Raw genomic sequence first — 18,867 nt, forward strand, 5'->3', positions numbered from 1 at the left:
CACAGGCATATCTGCTAAAAACACTAGAATATAGAGTCATTACTGCTACAACTCAGCCCAATAAAACTAAAGGGGTAGCTATCCTTGCACGGGGGGGGCGAGATACAGTTCATGAAATCAGCTGCAGATAAATTTGGCCGATGGGCCATTACAGAATGCAAGTATGGAAAAGGGAATAAACTTACGATCTGCTCTATATATGGCTGTGTCACTGATAATGCAGAACTATTACATTTTTTATCAAATGAATTAGTGCACTGGCCGGTGCCACTGATTGTTTGTGGAGATATAAACCTAAATCTCCCATCAATGTGGTCCTCTGCGCCAAACTTTATCTATCATAGTAGAAAACCTAAAACATTTAATGCTCTTAACAATCTCTGTAGTACCCACGCAATATCCGATTGTTGGGAGATGAAATTTCCAACCAATCCTGGGTATACTTTTTTTCACACCCTCATCTTAAATTTTCCAGACTTGATTATTTTTTTGTGTCTAATTTCATATTACCTTTTTGTTCAGTTCTCGCTTACCAAGGGTTTTTTCTGACCATATTCCATTAATTATTACTGTAGAAATGGGGGTTCACTTAAGTGCACGCAGTTATTAGACATTTGAAAGAGCTTTATTGACTAATGCCAAATACTGCAATATGATGGAAATGTGGATCCCAGACTTTTTAATTAATAACCTTGGGAGTGCTCCTTAAGATGTTGTCTGGGATACATTGAAGGCCGGAGTAAGGGGAGAAACCCTTAGATTTTCGATCAGGCATAACCAAGAAGCGAAACAAGAACTAATCAAATTACAAAATAATCTCCTCAGCAAAGAGGAAGATTTGATGACTGCTGTACAGAATGACGCAGACATAGAAGGAGCTGTAAGAAGAGTGGCAATCGCAAGAAATGTAATAACAGAAACACTAACTACCAAAACTGTATTAAAAGCTACCATGAACAGAGAGAAAATCTATGAGCTTAACGAACAGGTAGGACATCAACTAGCTGTCCGTACCAGACAGCAGATTAGTAATAATACAATCACTAAAATTAGAGATCCCATTAAAGGTATAACTAACGAGCCAAAAGAGATTAGGGAAGCTTTTCATAATTATTACAAGGATCTTTACACCGAGACCGGGAAGAATCAATCTAAAATAAATGAATATTTGGACTATGGCACAGGGATTCAATTACCTAAGACTGACAAAGAAAAAATTGATTGAAGAAATACCATGTTGGATTGAAATCCTTCTGTCTATCAATAGCCTACCTGCTGGTAAAGCTACAGGTTTAGACGGAATTCTACGCTAAATTTCATAAGCAATTAAAAGAAATTATGACCAAACTTATAATACAGGTATTTCAGGGGGGGCATGCACCGGAATCTTGGAACAAGGCCAAAATTATCGTCTTTCCAAAAAAAGACAAAGATCCGACTGAACTAGGGGCTTACCGTCCTATTACCTTGATAAATAATGATGCAAAAATGTACTCCAAATTATTAGCTACTCAACTAGCCCCGGTTATCCATAAAATAATCTCCGTCAGGCAGCATGGATTTGTTCCCGGTAGATCCACCACAGATCATATTCAGAGGGTGATCACACTCTTTGACATGGCGGAAGTTACAGGAGACCCTATGGCATTAATTCTCTTAGATGCCGAAAAAGCTTTTGATAGGGTCTCCTGGGATTATTTATGGACCGCCATGTCAAAGAGTGGGATTGGGGAGGTATTTATCAATGCGGTTCGTAAGATGTATGTCAACCCAAAAACTATGGTCTCGATTAATGGTGAAAATTCCGCTTCAATTGAAGTAATCAGAGGTACAAGGCAGGGTTGTCCGTGCTCCCCGCTGTTATTTGACATTTTTATTGATCCGTTCATCCACAGACTGGAAGAAAATACATCTATAACTGCCATAAAGACATCTAATGGTGATACTAAGTCTTTAGCGTATGCTGATGATATTGCTATCGTGACAGCCGATCCGAATAAATCTGTGGAGGAAATGGAACAAGAGGCAAGTAAATTTGGGGAAATCTCGGGGTATAAACTAAACCAATCTAAAACCCAAATTATAATCAATAATAAATGTAATTTTGTGGATGATAGAGTAACGGACAAAGCAATATATTTGGGTGTCACTCTCACTGCTAATCTAAATAACTTGGTTAAACTTAATATGGATCCCCTAATCAAACAAACCTAAAAAGGCTTAAAAAAATTACATAATTTACATCTAACAATCATAGGATGTAATCAAAATTTTATATCTTCCCAAATTTGTGTACTTTTTCCGCACTATTTGTTTGAATTTTGAACCATTATTATTTAAGGAAATTGATAGAATTTTCTCCCACTTTATTTGGAACTATGGGAAAACTCGTAGAGCTAATACATGTATTACCCTACCGATAGATAGAGGTGGCCTGGCACTCCCCAACTTAAAAATGTACTGGTGGGCAACAATTCTTAAATACAGTAATTTATTGCTTAAGATTAACCGTGAGGATACTACAGAGAGATCAGTCCCATCGCCTCAGGAACTTATTCTGGGTAGTTTGGCAGGCACACATTTGTTGCGACTGACGTATGACTGCCACTTTAAGAAAGTGCGGTTTAAAACTTTATCGGGAATTTACGCTGCCTGGAGCCAGATTCGTAAACATTTAGGGCTAGGCCGATTTTCGGATTACGCAACTTTTATAACTAATCAAAATATCCCAGAGATTTTCTCGGATTCATGTATGACACGGTGAATTAGACTTGGTATAGTACAAGTCGGCTGTCTTTATGAGCCAGCTGGCTTTATGTCATTTGAATCTCTAAAAAATAAATATGGCCTGGAACACAGGGCCTTTTTAAAATATCTAAAGGTGAGGGATTTTATCATGAAAAAGGAGGGAGGAGGTATGGCTATGCTTGAAAATGATTTAATAGAAATAGATGTACAATGTAGTAATGTTAAAATTAGGATATCTTATAATAATCTAATGACTGGCGTTCCGGATGATATGGATAAAAAATATACTAAAATGGCAGGGTAAACTTGGGCTATCAAGTTTAGCTATACAGAATTCATTTCAAATGTCCCAATCCTATTAATGTCCTCAAAGTTAAGCAAAAGGCACGAGTCTGAACCAAGGACTACCTCTATGTCTAATTTGGTGTAATTCCGTTCAGCAGTTCGGGCTGTAGCCGCGATGAACGGTTCCTATGGAAAATTGAATGGGGAAGACACGTTTTGGGAACCCCCTTTTTTCTCAGCTCCGCTTCATGAATCAGCACAAGACTTTCAGGATAGGAGTGGAGCGGAACGTCCCACCAGTTTTGAAAATTTCGCGAAAATTGGTCAACCGGCGCCAAAGTTATTCCAACTAGAATGTTGCGGATTTCCTATGGCAAATAGGTACTAACTATAACTACCTATGGCGACTGCCAGTAGGTAATATACATAAATATACATATATATATTCCGCTCCGTGGGGTTGTCCAAGAAACGGGTAGCACTCGAGCCTGCGTGCGCCTTCCCCAAGGCGTTAGTTGGTATGGGCAGTTGCGTGCTTGTAATAGGCCCGACGCGTTTCGGAAATTTATTTTCCTCATTAGGGGCCAGCAGTAAAGTGCATGACGTCTACCATCTCCCTTTATGAAACCAAGCAAGTGCTTGTGGGAGATGTAGTCCATATTATCCTGGATGGATGCATTTTCAAATTACTGCTCGTTCCAAAGGCTCTAACATGAGCCCCCAAACATCACTCCTGTCCTCATCCATCGCGCAGCTCCACATACATATATATATCACCTACTGGAATAACTTTGCGCCGGTTGACGAATCTTCGCAAAATTTTTAAAACTAGTGGGGCGCTCTGGTCCGCTCCTACCCTGAAAGTCTGTGAAGCGGGGGCCGAGAAACAAAGGGGTTCCCAAAATGTGTTTTCCCCATGCAATTTTCCATAGGAACCGTTCATCGCGGCTACAGCCTGAACTGCTGAATGGAATTACACCAAATTTGGCAAAGAGGTAGTCCTTGGTTCTTATATCTATGACCGCGCAGGATCCGCGCACCCTAAGCGCACCCTGCCGTCCACGAGATGTATTCTAATTGGCTGTCAACACTCCAAATCAGGAAGTGTTGGCAGCCATCTTGTGCCTAGACAAGAAACCAATAAAAAAAAATAGGCAAAACGCAAAAAGGGGGCAGGGTAGAAAAACCCTGACCCCCTAGGCCTGTTTAGGGGGTCCCCCAAGGCCCCCCAATTTTTTTTTTTAAATCGGCAAATCTGCGCAGGATGCACGGATCCTGATGATCAAAAAAAAAAGAAGTGGGGGCTCCCTCACTTAAAGGCTAATTAGCCCCTGGGGGGGGGCCAAATCCCAGGGACATGATGAAAAAAAGTGTGGGGACGAATCCCCCCCACACTGCCCCTGGGACCACCACACCCGGGGCTTTTAAGGAAGAAAGTTTGAGGGAATTTTGTCATAGGAGCCGGAGGCGACAGAGCTGAGCGCTGCAGTTTGGGGCTGTGTTTTCTCGTGGCTGCAGGGATGGAGAGCAGTTTCTGGGGAATCCTGGAATTTCAGGACGTTTCCTCCCCCTAGCAGCAGTGAGGATGTTGATGTCATGGTCTTCGACGGGCAAGGAGGACTTGTCTTTGGACGAGGAGGGCAGCCCGGTCCCGGCCACCCCCAGCGCGGACAAGGTGTGGATTTCCAGCTTACCCTTCTCTGTGGAGGAGCTGATGGCGGACAAAAGGTGCTCTCTGAGGGGGGCACCGCAGCCGCTGCACCCCACCTTCAGAGGGGCACTGGACAGCTCCAGTCCCCTGGGGGGCTCGGCCTCCATGGAGACTGCCTCGGTCAAGTCAGAGAACTCCGAGGATGGGGGGGCCTGGGCCAAGGACTGGGGCAGATACTCTCCACCGCCAAGTGAGTACTGGGGGCGCATGGCTGAGGGGTGTGGAAGTACACCAGCCTTGATGGCAGCAGAGCTATCTTTTTAATGCAATATGTGTAATTTATATTCTACTTCATGCACCGGGGACTGTGATTAAAAAAATCTGATAGCCCCTCCCGCCCCCTGCAATGCACATAGTACACGCAATGAGATTTGTTGTTTCTGCTGCAGTAAAAGGATCCTGTGAACGTTATCTGTGAATTTCAATATCACATGAGCCGCGCTATAACCTGACATTACTGCACGGGTAAAATACATTGCATATTTAACATATCGATTGATGCATGCCCCACCCGCCGCTGATGCTGCACTCTTTCGTGCACAGGGCTCACCCCTGTGTTTGCCATGAGAAGGATTACATACTATCACCCTCCGCTGCACAAAAAGTATATAAAAAAGATTATCAGACAGATTCATCTTTGTCCTGTTTTGCGAGTCCTTAATAGCGATTATTAAGGAATTGCTATTAAGGACTTGCAATACTAGATTCATGTAGGAGTCGCAAAAGAAATAGCGATTCCTACAGCTTCCTTATTTGCGATTAGCAAATTGCTAATCGCAAATAAGGAATAACTCCCCATTCATTCCTATGGGCTAAGGCACATAGGAATGAATGGGGAGTTATTCCTTATTTGCGATTAGCAATTTGCTAATCGCAAATAAGGATGCGATTTCATGGGTGCCAGGGGTGTCCAAAGGACACCCTGTAGCACCCCTGAAATGAAAATGTAGACTCATGTTGCGCACACACATGTCCAAAGGACATGTGTGTGTGTAACATACAACTTAGAAAAATGCACTAAAGTGCATTTTTCAAAGTTTTCGCTATTTCCCACGAAGTCAGACTTCGCGGTAGATAGCGGCCAAAAATTGCGGATTCGCTAATAAAAAATGGTTAATGAATTGCATTTAAGGAATCTCAAATAGAGATTCCTTAAATGCAATTCCTCGCAATTTAGCGATTTGCTATTAGCGATTTTTGCATTTGGGATGATGAATCCCAAATACAAAAATTGCGCTCGCAAAGGGCCAGATTCTCAGAATCTGGCCCTTTGCGAGCGCAATTTTCAATGATGAATCTGGCTGAATGTCTCTCCTGTGCTGCAGGAGCCTTGACATAGGTTACAATCGTGTTATTATTATGCGAAGAAGCCTCAAGCTTTTCTTAGGAGCCCGCTGCCAGCTAAATACTAATACTAAATACTTGATACTAAATACTTGATTTCACTCCATGCCTCTTGCTTGCACCACCATACTCTTCACTTCTCGTTCTCTCACTCTCAACACTGACCAATTCCTATGCTCAGGAGGAGTAAGGCAAGGGTGCATACTAGCCCCTTTTCTCTTTTCACTCTACATCAATGCCTTAGAGAGTGCCCTCATCGCCCTAGATGTGGATTGCCCCAAAGTAGGACCGCGTCAAATCCCAGTACTATTGTATGTGGATGACGTGGTCCTGCTGGCCCGGACCCCGAGGGTTTTACAACTTTTGGTGGATGGATTTGTTAAATTTATGGCTGTCTTGGACCTATCTGTCAATTTAAATAAATTGTTTGTCATGGTGGCTGGCAAAAAACCCGCCAATAAGTGTGTGTTCAAGATAGGGTCACATACCTTGGGTAAAGTAAAGACTTTTCACTACCTGGGCTTGCTATTTGATGGTAACATCCAGTTTAGCCAGCTGCTCGAGGAACATTATACCAAGCTTGTCTCTTCGACTGGTGCCATATTAAGCTTTGCCCGAAGGTAGGGGCGTTCGTGTCCAGAACAGATAATGGCACTATATGGCTCAATCAGTACAGCAAAGGCCTTGTATGGTGCTGAGGTATGGGGTTTCAGGGACTGCAAGCAACTGCAACAACAGGAAGATGGATTTTTCCGCAGAATCCTGAAAATCCCACATACCATCCCTGCTGAAATTGCCCATGCCGAACTGGGGATGCCATACATTTCAGACAATGCTAAGCTGAGGCCAATCATGGCATGGACTAGAATTTGGACCAACCCGGAGGCAGCCCTGGGCAGGGAAATCGTGTTAGACTGCTTGCAGAGGGACAAGGGGCTACAAATTCCTTGGCTAAAATATGTGAAAGACTCTTTAGTGAACATTGACCAGTGCCAGCTTTTTAATGATCCATCCTCGATCTCAAATAGTTGTAAACCAAGGGTGAAAAAATTGCTCTTAGAAAAATTTGAATCTGACAGAAGTGGTCTTGGCTCTGTAAAGAAATCAATAGCAGCTTACAACCTTGTAAGAAATGGGGTGGGAATGGAACCATATCTGTTTCTGATGTACAGCCAAAATGACCGATTTTTAATGTGCCGTATTAGGCTCAATTGGTTACCCAACATTTTAGCCCATCCTGCTGGTTTTACTGTAACAATTGAGCAGGAGGGTGCCTGCGGCTGCGACAATAGGTCTCCGCAGGACACCCTTCATTTTGTACTTTTATGTTCATTTTATAGAAACCCTATACGTTTGTTCTTGGTAGACATTCTTAGGAAACAGAAATTTCGCCATGCAAGAGCTGCATTGTTGTTCCTACAGAAAGCTAGTTATACCCATACTTTATGTGCCATTTTAAGCTTTTTAAAAGTAGCCGTAAGATTGAGGAACACAAGAAATTAATTTATCTTTGTAAATAATCAGACTCTCTTTATGAATTGTACCCTCTCTTTTTTAAAGTTTTTATTTACTAAAAGTTCAGGAATGATATATAATGACATTTTATTATGTAATGTGTTTTTATGAGGAATTTTATTCTTCGAAATAAAGATTTACTGAACTGAACACTGACTCTGGAGTCACCTGCACCTCAAGAGAGATGAGCTCGGCTGAAGATTTAGCAGGTCACCTTTCCGAGGTGGTCGAAAAATGCATTAACATTCACCTGCACAACTGCAACGCCTTATATTTACATTTATAATTCGCTAAAAAGGGTTTTGCCTTTTACAAACTATTTTACTCGCGCCCATGTACTTTGGGGGGTTACACAATATAAATAACACAACTTCACATTCCTAGGACAGACAAGCGCCTCGTGTACTTCGTCTCCCGTCATGGGTGGCTGGTAAGAGTCGCTTTATTAAAGGCAGCATTTCAGGCATGCACTGCACTGTAGAGACGATGACGTCCCTGGCGCCATGCAGCACAGAAATGTATTTAGAAACAGGCCCACTTCACTTCCGGGATGTCTGTATTCACCGGCAGAGGGTCCCGTCAGCCACGACCACAGGGTGGATCGTGGTATCCTCAAACCACTCGCTTCACCCCCTTGCTGCCAGCAGCTGGGGGCACTGCCCCCTCCTGCATTGGGACGGTTCCTTCCCTGTGTATCACTCTGCAGAGCTGTTACCACCTCACCGCATAACACCTTAAGCCGGTTCATCTCCCTATTTATACTGCGGAGACGCTCCAGAATGGCAGGGGCATCGTCAGTTTATAAACCACACACTCTGACCCCGAGTTCAGAGACATTTACTCTTAATGTGGGCTCAGTTCCCTAAAGCCTTAAACCGGTTCATGTCACGTACATACTGTGGGATGCTTCAGAATGAGAGGGGAGTCGCCAGTTCATAAACCGCTCCATCTGTCCCTGAGTTCTAAGTTATCTACACTTAGTTTTAGCTCGGTCTCCATAACACTTTAAACCGGTTCATCTCACTATATACACTGAAGGATGCCCCATAATGAGAGGGACCCTATCAGTTCATAAACCGCTCCACCTGTCCCTGAGTTGAAAGTTATTTACTCTTAATGTTGGCTCAGCCTCCGTGGCACCTTAAACCGGTTCATGTCACTATATACACTGGGGGATGACCCATAATAAGAGGGGTCCCTCAGGTTCACAAACCGCTCCATCAGTTCCTGCATTTAAAGTTATTCACTTTCAATAGTGGCTCCTGGCGCCGCGTCCTTTACAAAATAACGACTTCAAGTCGGAAAAGGCCAATTTATACTTTCGACTTTCTGGGTAAGCTGCAGATTGCATTATCTAATGAATCGTCCAGATAAATGAACCGATCTATATCACACTTGTATACTGTTGCACTAATATAGTTGTAAAGTTCACCTAGTTCTTGCCGACTGTATAGGCTCGTCTTGTGGACGTCATGTAAGTATGCTTAGTGACTGAAGCGTCTCTGCCGCCTTCTCTGGTTTGTGGTTGTTGTATTATTGTCCCTGGCACGGTGGTGGTTATTGCATTCATAGTCTTACCTATGACCATCCACATCAGTGGCAATTGCACGGATAAACCGGCCTGGTGTACTGCTACATAAAGGCATACTCCATTGATATATAGCGCTTTACACTGCCCTCCTTCGCTTCTAAGCGCGGCAAGTAGCAGGTTTTACTGTAACCCGATTTATTGTACTCGGTGTACCCACTTCCGAAGGATTGATGTCTGTGTCAGCCTAGCCCCTCACGCTCCAAATCTCTGCATATTTCAATGCTGAGAGTTCATCTCAGTGAGTTCACTGTTCCCTGGGTTTTGTGTGTGTAAAACGGTCCCCCGGACCTCCTATATCAATGCTTCGTGCAGGAATAAAGTGGTCAGTTTTCCTCCCTTGAGGTGGGGTTTGTAATGTTGGGGGCCCTGGGCCCTCATGCTAGAGAATGACTGACGCAGACACCAACAGCTACATAGTGCAACTGGCCCAGAGCACGTGCGCTCGGCCCCTTTTATTAAAGCTGTGTCACCTGACCAGTGACAACAGTGGTGGGTGGGTGTTCAGTGTGCTGGCTTACAAAGCACTAGACTGCTGACCGTGATTCTGGATCACTACATCCCTCCCAAACTTCGGGGAAAATGAAAATAAATGAGAGTCCAACCTGTGGGAGAAAAGTACAATTCGCAAACCCCACGATAAAGTTCAACCTGTGGAATAGAAAATGTACATACAAATGTAGCACTGGACTCTATGATTTGAAGTGAGTCTCTTTGGTGGATTGCAGGCCGCAGATGGTGTAGTTGCTGCATCCGGGACTCATGAGTCACTGTGGCATGGCTTGCCGTTGTTTGGCGGGTCCTATCTTCTGTCTGCGCCGCCTGGACGTTGTTCTTGGTCTTGCCTTTGCTTGGCACCACTGGTGACAGTTGGTAGTTAGATAGAAGGGTGACGTGATCCGAGTATTGTTTTCTTCTCGGTTCTCCTCTTCAGTCCTTGTCCTTGGTGATGTCTCTGGGCAGGCTTCAAAGTGTTTCTGGGCAGATGAAAGGAGTAGGTGCATACATCCCTCTCACTAGGATGCCCCTCTTCGCCGGTATTCCTCTCTCACAAGATGTCCGGGAGGACCTCTTTGCCAGGCTTCCACTGGACTGGTGTTGTCGGTCATGTTGCTCCACCATAGCCTTCGGGCCGTGAGCGGGGCGCTCCACGATCTTCACCGTTGTGTCCTAGTTCCACCTGAAGGTTACGCTGTTGACTCTTTTCTTGCACGCGAAGCCTCCTTCTCAGTGGGTCTTGCATACGCACCGTCGTGGATCTGTCTCTCTTGCGGGACTTGCTGCCACCAGAGTCCCTTGAGGACTTTGCTTCTTGGGCTGCCACGGGTTGGTGTGGAGTGGTCAGTTCCTCAGCCGGATGTGTGAGCACTCTCGCCATCCAATCTTCCGCTCAACCCCAAAGGTAGATTGTTGTCAAACAGTCCAAACTTGCCCTCTTCTGCGATTGCCACATTGATGGATGGCTTGTAGGTGGATATCTTTGACTTGTGCCGCCGGTGTTCATGCCAGGCCTTGTTCTCCACTGCACTCCGTGTTCTGATGCATGTCGCCATCTTCTCCTGATGTTTGTGTGAGTTGGCTGGTCACATCTCTTCTCTTCTTGTGATCTTCTAGTGGTACCGTGGCACTCACAACCCTTCTTCTCCTCCATTCCTTTCACGACGTGGTCTGTCCCATTTCTTTTCTTCAACCACCCAGGCCATCTCCGTGTGGCATGCACTCCACACGAATCTCCCTGGTTGGGTCCTACCCTTAGGACACGCCTTCTCTTCTTCCGATGGCCAAACCAGGCATCGCACCTTTCTTCCTGTCCCTCCTTCTTTTCTTCGGGTCGGTATCATTAGACCTCTTCTGGGTCCCGTCCATGGACCTCTTCTTGATCTATTCAGTTACTATGCCTTTGATCTTCTGGCATGTCATCGCAGTCGTGATCTTCTGACTGTCAGCTTCTCCTTTCTTTTTCCGGGTGACCATCTGACTGGTCATCTTCTCCTTTTCTTTCCGGGCGACCAACTGACTGGTCATCTTCTCCTTTTCTTTCAGGGTGACCAACTGACTGGTCATCTTCTCCTTTTCTTTCCGGGTGACCAACTGACTGGTCATCTTCTCCTTTCTTTTCCCGGGCGACCAACTGACTGGTCATCTTCTCCTTTTCTTTTTCGGGCGACCAACTGACTGGTCCACATCTGGCGGTGACTTTTTGGCAAGTCATCTTCGCTGTGACCTACTGACAGGTCTCCGAGGACGCGATCCCTGCGTCACTCAGTCGTTGAGGCGTGGAGTTCCTTCACTCCTTGCGCGGTCCTGCGCAATTCTGTTAGGTTCTGAGGTGTGGAGTTCCTTCACTCCTTGCGCGTTCTGCGCAATGCTGTTCCGTGGCGTTGGCGTGGCGCTGGGCAGCGTCACTCGGGCGCTCTTGATTCTTGGCGCTCTTGGCACGTTGTCGACGCGGTGCTGGTGCTGCACTGTCCTGGCGTGCCGGCGTGGGGTTCCTTCACCCCTTGCGCTGTCCTGCGCAATGTTTGGCTTCTGGCGCGTCCCGGCGCTGTCTCCTTGCGTGTTCCTGAAATTTTGGCGCGTTCCTGCGCTATCTCTTGGTGTGCTCCTGCGGGTTTTGGCGCGTTCCTGCGCTGGTGAGGCAGTGTTCTTGTTCTTCTGGCGCGTTCCTGCGCCGTTCTATGCTGTCCTGTGTCACTGGGCAGTGACGGTAGGTTTGTGAACACTGTGTCCGGGCTGAAAACTATGCTGTCCTGTGTCTTGGGCTGTGGTTGAAGGCAGGGTTCATCCTGGGGAAATCACTGGGTTCAGTCAGTGTATTTGCTTAGTGGGTGCAGTGATGCAGTTTGGCCAGTAGAGGGCTCGGCTGGCCAGGCAGCTCTCCGATGGTTGTTTTGCTCGTCCCGGCCGGGAGGCGAGGAGCAGGCTCCGGAGCAAGGAGCCAGGCAAGTGGAGAGGTCTTTATTTATTCATTTCTGAGGGCTGGCTCAACTCTGATTCATTTGGGGGCAGCGCTAGTCGTACTGTGATATTCCCCGTCTGTTACCCTCCTCGAGCTTTCCGCCCGCAGCAGCTTTACATTTCTCATGCTGCGCGGGGCAGAGGAGGGCTGGCTCTGCTGCCAGAGACTGTTTCTCTGTAGGGGCACGGGTGCGGGGGAAAGATTGAAGCACCGACACTGGGCTCCTGTTTGGTGCATCTACGCCCGGCAGCTTGGCACACGCTGCGGGGCTTATCATTTGGTGCTGATTGTGTGATTTTCCGCTACTCTCCCCGCTTCACTTGGGCAGCATCCCTCATTGCAGCGGGTGGGCTCCGCTGACGAGCAGTGTCTCGCGGGTGGCTCCGCTTAATTACTTTAACTCTCCCCGCCCGCTGCAGCTCCTCTGCTTGCACGCTGCGCAGGTCGGGGGAGAGATGACGCGTCCGGCAGGCCGCGGGTGGGCTCCGCTGGTGCTGCTGTATTTAAAGTACACTGTCGGGCACAAGGGTCATGCGGGTAGGCTCCGCTGTCGGCCTACAGCGCCTCGCAGCACTCCACACGCTGCAGGCGTTTTCCTTCACCCCGCCGCCGCATTTATCACACGCTGCACGGCGGGGACACTGCAGGCAGGCCACGGGTGGGCTCCGCCGGCGCTGCTTTATTTTAAAGTTAAGGTGGCTGCAATTACGCCCGGCGAGGCGCGCTGGTCATGCGGGTGGGCTCCGCAACTGTTCAATCATGAGGGGGATCACTTCAGCGTTCGGGCTCACCTCTGGCCGACGGGCCTTCCTCCTCCACGCGGGTGGGCTCCGCGGAGGTTTCACCGAGCGGTGGCGGCCGATGCAGGTGGGCTCTGCACGGCTCTTCCTCTTTACCCCAGGCAGGGGCGCAGTTGCGGCCGACGCGGGTGGGCTCTGGTCGGTTCGCTCCACTCTCTCCTCACGCCGGGAGGCTCACGCTGGGCATGGAGGTGCAGGGTGGACTCCCGGTCACCTCTGCTGGATGCCTAGGCCCGGGGCACGGCACACGCCCCTCGGGCCTCTCGGCGGCCGGCGCTGCTTCCCCAGAGGGGTGCCCTGCACATGGGCACTTCCCTTCTTCTTTCCGGGGATTTTCAGCTGCGGCACGCGTGGTATTTCGTTACCGCCTCATCGCCAATGTAATGTTGGGGGCCCTGGGTCCTCATGCTAGAGAATGACTGACGCAGACACCAACAGCTACATAGTGCAACTGGCCCAGAGCACGTGCGCTCGGCCCCTTTTATTAAAGCTGTGTCACCTGACCAGTGACATCAGTGGTGGGTGGGTGTTCAGTGTGCTGGCTTACAAAGCACTAGACTGCTGACCGTGATTCTGGATTACTACAGGGTTGATGGTCAGATACTTCTCGACTCCATTTTCTGTCTGCATTGTACGTTAATTTCTGTATTTCAGTATAAACTGCTTTATTTCACATAAAACAGCTGCTGCTTTGAAAAGCGCGATTCAAAGAAATCCGGACATTTTGCTTATTACAACTGTGACCCCAGGAAGAGGCCTCCTGGCTGTTGCCGCCTTGACTTTTTAGCAATTGTCACATTTACCGCTGGGGTTCTTTCTATCTTGACCAGGGAACGCTGTTTCTTTTATGACGTTGTGTTTAGTGTCCGTGCTTAGTGCGGCCACGCACATTTCATGTCACAAAACACCAGAAATGTTTGTTTAATATGTTAAAGCAACCATTTGTTACCGAAAACGTTTGTGCAACAAAGTCTATTTTAGCTTCACATCACAAACCTATGAATTTTATATCCTTTTGGAAAAAAAAACAGAGCCATGTGTATTTATTATTTTAGTATGATATGTCCACATACACTCACACACACACTTATAGAATTGTTATTAATAATATATTGCACTTTCAAAATGTTAATGTAACCCACGCGCTGAATTGCCTGTCATATAATACAGGCCGGAATGAAGCCAGCAATAGCTCAGTGGAAATCTCTGTGTGGCGATTGTGTCTCTTTATGGAAATTGAAGGACGCCTTCGAGTGACATAGGCGTTTTGGATACCGTAGAAGGAGTGTTAATGTCATTTCCCCTTCTGTTATAAAGAGCGGTAAACGGTAGAAGTGCGTTGTAGCGCCGAATTCAGTAAAGAAAGCAGGTCGAGAAACTTTCACCAATATCATGGAAGACCAGCGTTGCACCAGGCACAGACTAAAAGGGAGCTCGGTTCTTCTGCCTGTCGGCTCCTGAGAATCCCTCTGGGGACACCACAGGGTTAATCTAGTGTGTAAATTGCTGGACACCGGTTTCAATCTTTTCGCACCTGCTCAGCTTTCCATTCTTCCGCGCTGGACAAAAGAAAGTGAACTGTAGCGCCCACACAGGACTTTGTATGGGTATGTGGGCGCTACAGAACTAATCAGAATAGTGACGCAATACATTACACTCCTTTGTTTTTGCTAGAAACTAGGCGCATTCAAACATTATTTTAAAATTTACCATGGGCCGCAATTTAAGAGCGCCCAGGTTGTCAACAATGCCCCCTTTTTTTCAGAATGCACGCCCTGAACCTGGCTTCAAACCCTCGAAGTCCGGCCGGCCAGATCTCGCGTGCCGGCGATGTATTAAAATCATGTTATGCACACGGGAGAGAGCCGATGACACATATTAATGTCAACAGGATTACGGCTCAGTTCCAGTCAGTAAAACAATCCTGCAAAGTTTAACTACCCAAAGCAGACGAGGGAAAGTCACGTAGCAGAAAAGAACAAGCAGGCGGCCAGAAGCATCAAGGGCAGCCAAGGCGGTGGGCGGCGGCCCCTCCCAGGCGGCAGGTGCAAGAAAACACAACATGAACTTATCCCCCGTCAGACCCGTTTCATGTCCTGTTAAGCGAAATGTTTCTGGGGCCATCCTTTGGAGGGATGGGGCGTTGAATGTAGCTGCAGCGTCGTGCTCTGCAGAAAATATATCTAGTGAATTTGGCAGAAACCATAAAACATTGGGAGTTTCGGAATCCCCACAAAAAGTACGCCCCACTCAATAACACCGTTCTATGACGTATTATGAGGAAATTCAATTTTTCTGCACTGAAAAAAACCGGATGCAAAGTATTCAAGATTTCTCAGGCATGTGCGCCGCAGTTTTTCAGACTCTGGGGTGTATTAAGCAAACCCCATGACAGGCGTTGCGAATGAGGCCGCAAGCTTCCAGGGGACACCAACCCTTCAAGTGAGTCCCATTCAACCCATGGCCAATGAAAGCCTGTGAGATATTGCCCCGGTTACTTACCGGTAATCTTCATTACTCCGAGTCCATGTCTTCCTCGCCACAGTAATATACATATGAGCCTCCGGCTCCACACAGAACTCCAAGTAAAATAAAAGAGCAGCGCTCTAGTCTCCCCTCCCTCCTCCAATATGGCCCCAGAGGCTTCCACCAATCACATAAAAGGACACATATCAAGCAACCCAGCCTGAAAACCAAGCCGCAGACATGAAGCCACCACCAGGGCCGGGAGGGAAGGGAAACTATACTGTGGCGAGGAAGACATGGACTCGGAGTAATGAAGATTACCGGTAAGTAACCGGGGCATTACCTCCTCGTCCTGTCTTCCTCGCCACAGTAATATACATATGAGCCGATACCAAAGCAATCAGCTTCATGTAAGGAAAACAGACCACACCATCAGTGCAGCGAAACATATTTTAATATACAGAGGCACAACAACCAAAAAATGGACAACCTCTTAAGGCACCCCAGCAGTCAAAACAGAAGAGGCAAACGAAACAGAACCCCCACCCCCAATCTGGAGGCGGTAATGGGACATGAAGGTATGCGGAGAAGACCACGTAGCAGCCCTGCAAACATCCTCCATCGACACCCCTTTGAAAGAAGCCCAGGATACAGCAACAGACCTGGTGGAACGACCCTGAACAGGAAGAGACGGAACCACAGATACCGAAGCATAGGCCAAAAGAATGGCTTCCTTAATCCACCGACTGATCGTGGACAGGGAGGGCTTCATACCCTGACGCGACAAACCATAATTTACAAACAAACAGTCAACCTTACAAAAGGGAGAAGTGCGAGAAATGTAAATCAGTAAGGCACGCCGAACATCTAAGAGGTGCAAAAGGGACTCCTCAGCCGAGGAGGGATCAGGACACAGAACCGGAAGAACCACCTCGGCAGACCGGTGAAAAAAAGAATCCACCTTAGGAACAAAGGTGGGATGAGGGCGCAAGACCACACGGTCCGCCAAAACCAACAAAAACGGGGCAGAACGAAGGAAAGCACCCAACTCTCCCACACACCTGGCAGAGGCAATCGCCACCAGAAACACCACCTTGAGAGTCAAAAACTTCAGGTCCACAGACTCCAAAGGCTCGAACGGAGCCAACTGCAAGGAACGCAAAACTAAAGGAAGGTCCCAAGGAGGAGGACACATGATAGGACGTGGCCGCTGGAAAGAAAGAGACTTAAAAAGTCGAGCAACCAACGGAGAAATGGAAACCAAAGGCAGGACATGAAATGCCCGAATGGCGGCCCACTGAGCCCGAAGGGTCGAAATGGCCAAACCCAACACAAACCCATCGTTCAGAAAGTCCAGAATGCGAGCTGGATCCAAAGAATCCAACGTCAGCCCACGATCAACACACCAAGAATCAAAATGATCCCAATGCTTGGCGTAAGACTTAAGCGTAGAAGGCCTCCGTGACTGCTGAATGACACCAGCCACAGCCACCGAACAACCGCCACGTATCAGAGACTCCCTCTCAAGAGCCAAGCCCGCAGACCCAGGGAACGGAACAAAGGCAGCGGAAGAAGAGGACCCATCAGAGGATACGGCACGAACGGCAAGGGCCACCCCGGAGACACAGCCAATTCCCTCAGAAGGGGAAACCAAGGGCGACGCTTCCAACAAGGTGCAATCAGAAGCACCAACGACCCCTCCCTCTTGATCTTCTGTAGCACAGCCGGAAGCAGGGGAACAGGGGGAAAGGCATACAGCAGACCCTCCGGCCAAGGGAACGAAAGGGCGTCCACCCTCCAGGCGTCCCGGCAAGGCATAATCGTGCAAAAACAACGGGTCTGGGCATTGTCCTGGGAGGCAAACAGGTCCACAATCGGACAACCAAACATCATCCGTAACCTCCTGAACATCCACCTCGTGAGAGACAAGGATCCCATGGAAGGAAACACCCGGCTCAGACAATCCGCCACAGTGTTCTCCGCACCAGGTAGGTAGATGGCAGACAGGGACATCAGATGCACCTCCGACCAAGAACCAATCCGACGAGCCAGGCAACTGAGGGAGCGAACCCTGCACCCCCCTTGATGGTTCACATAAGACATCACAACCTGATTGTCCGTCCGTATCTGCACGTGGTGACCCCGAACAAGAGCTGAGAATTCCAATAGACCCAGAAGGACGGCCTTCAGTTCCTTGTAGTTGGAGGAACATGACAAAACCGACCGAGGCCAAATCCCTTGAGCCGCCGAAACCCCCAGAGTAGCACCCCAGCCCAGCAGGCTGGCATCGGTAGTGACCACGCGGGTGGGAACAATCAGAAAAGGGCGGCCCTTGGACAGATGACCCTCGTCCAACCACCAACCCAGGACCACCCGAACCCCCTCCGACATAGGAACCAGAACATCCATATCGAGGGAACAGGGGTCCCAATGCGATAAAATGTGGGACACCACCGGGTACATATGAAGGCGAGCCCACGGCACCGTCAACAAGGAAGCCGACATCAGACCCTGAACTCGCAACCATAGGCTCACAGGATGAGAAACCCCCACCAACAGGGAGCGAACAGCAGACAACAGGGACAAAACACGGGGAGGGGGCAGGAACACCATCCCCAACTGAGTCTTGAACAGAGCCCCAATGAAAGTCAATTCTTGTGCAGGAACCAGGGAGGACTTCGGCACATTCACGAGGAACCCATGATGCGTCAGGACATGGCACACCTTCTGGACATGCAACTCCGCCTTAGGAAGAGAAGAAGCAGAAATTAGAATGTCGTCCAGATAAGGAAAAACACTAACTCCCTCTCCATGTAAATGTCCAATAAGAGGAGCCAGAATCTTAGGAAAGATCCGTGGAGCAGAGCAGAGTCCAAAAGGCAATACCTGGAATTGGTAATGACGACCCCGCACACAAAACCGGAAAAACTTCTGAAAATCCGGATGAAGAGGAACATGAAGGTAAGCATCCCTCAGGTCGATCGATGCCAGGAAATCCCCCTGAGAGATCAGAGGAAGGATCAAAGGCAGGGAAACCATCTTGAACCGTTGGTGAGGGACGAAAGTATTCACCCACTTCAGGTCCATCACTGGCCGAAGATCCCCTGTGCGCTTGGACACCAGAAAAAGTATGGAATACACCCCCTTCCCCACTTGATCGCAGGGCACAGGAATCACCGCCTTTTTGACCACCATGGAAGCGATGCCTTCCAAAAGCGCCAACCTTTTCACAGGATCTCTGGGGCAAGGAGTGGCCTTGAAACAGTCTGGGGGCGTCTGGGCAAATCCAATGCGCAACCCCTCCGAAATCACGCGAAGCACCCATTGGTCCGACACAGTCTCGCGCCAAGATTCCATGAAGCAAGAAAGTCGACCCCCAACCGGACCGTTCCCAAGCCGGCCCGCCCCATAAGTAAAGACAGTCGGAAACCGCCATGCCACGCAAGTCCGC

This window comes from Lissotriton vulgaris, chromosome 6, assembly GCF_964263255.1.
Source record: "Lissotriton vulgaris chromosome 6, aLisVul1.2, whole genome shotgun sequence".
Taxonomy (NCBI): Eukaryota; Metazoa; Chordata; class Amphibia; order Caudata; family Salamandridae; genus Lissotriton; species Lissotriton vulgaris.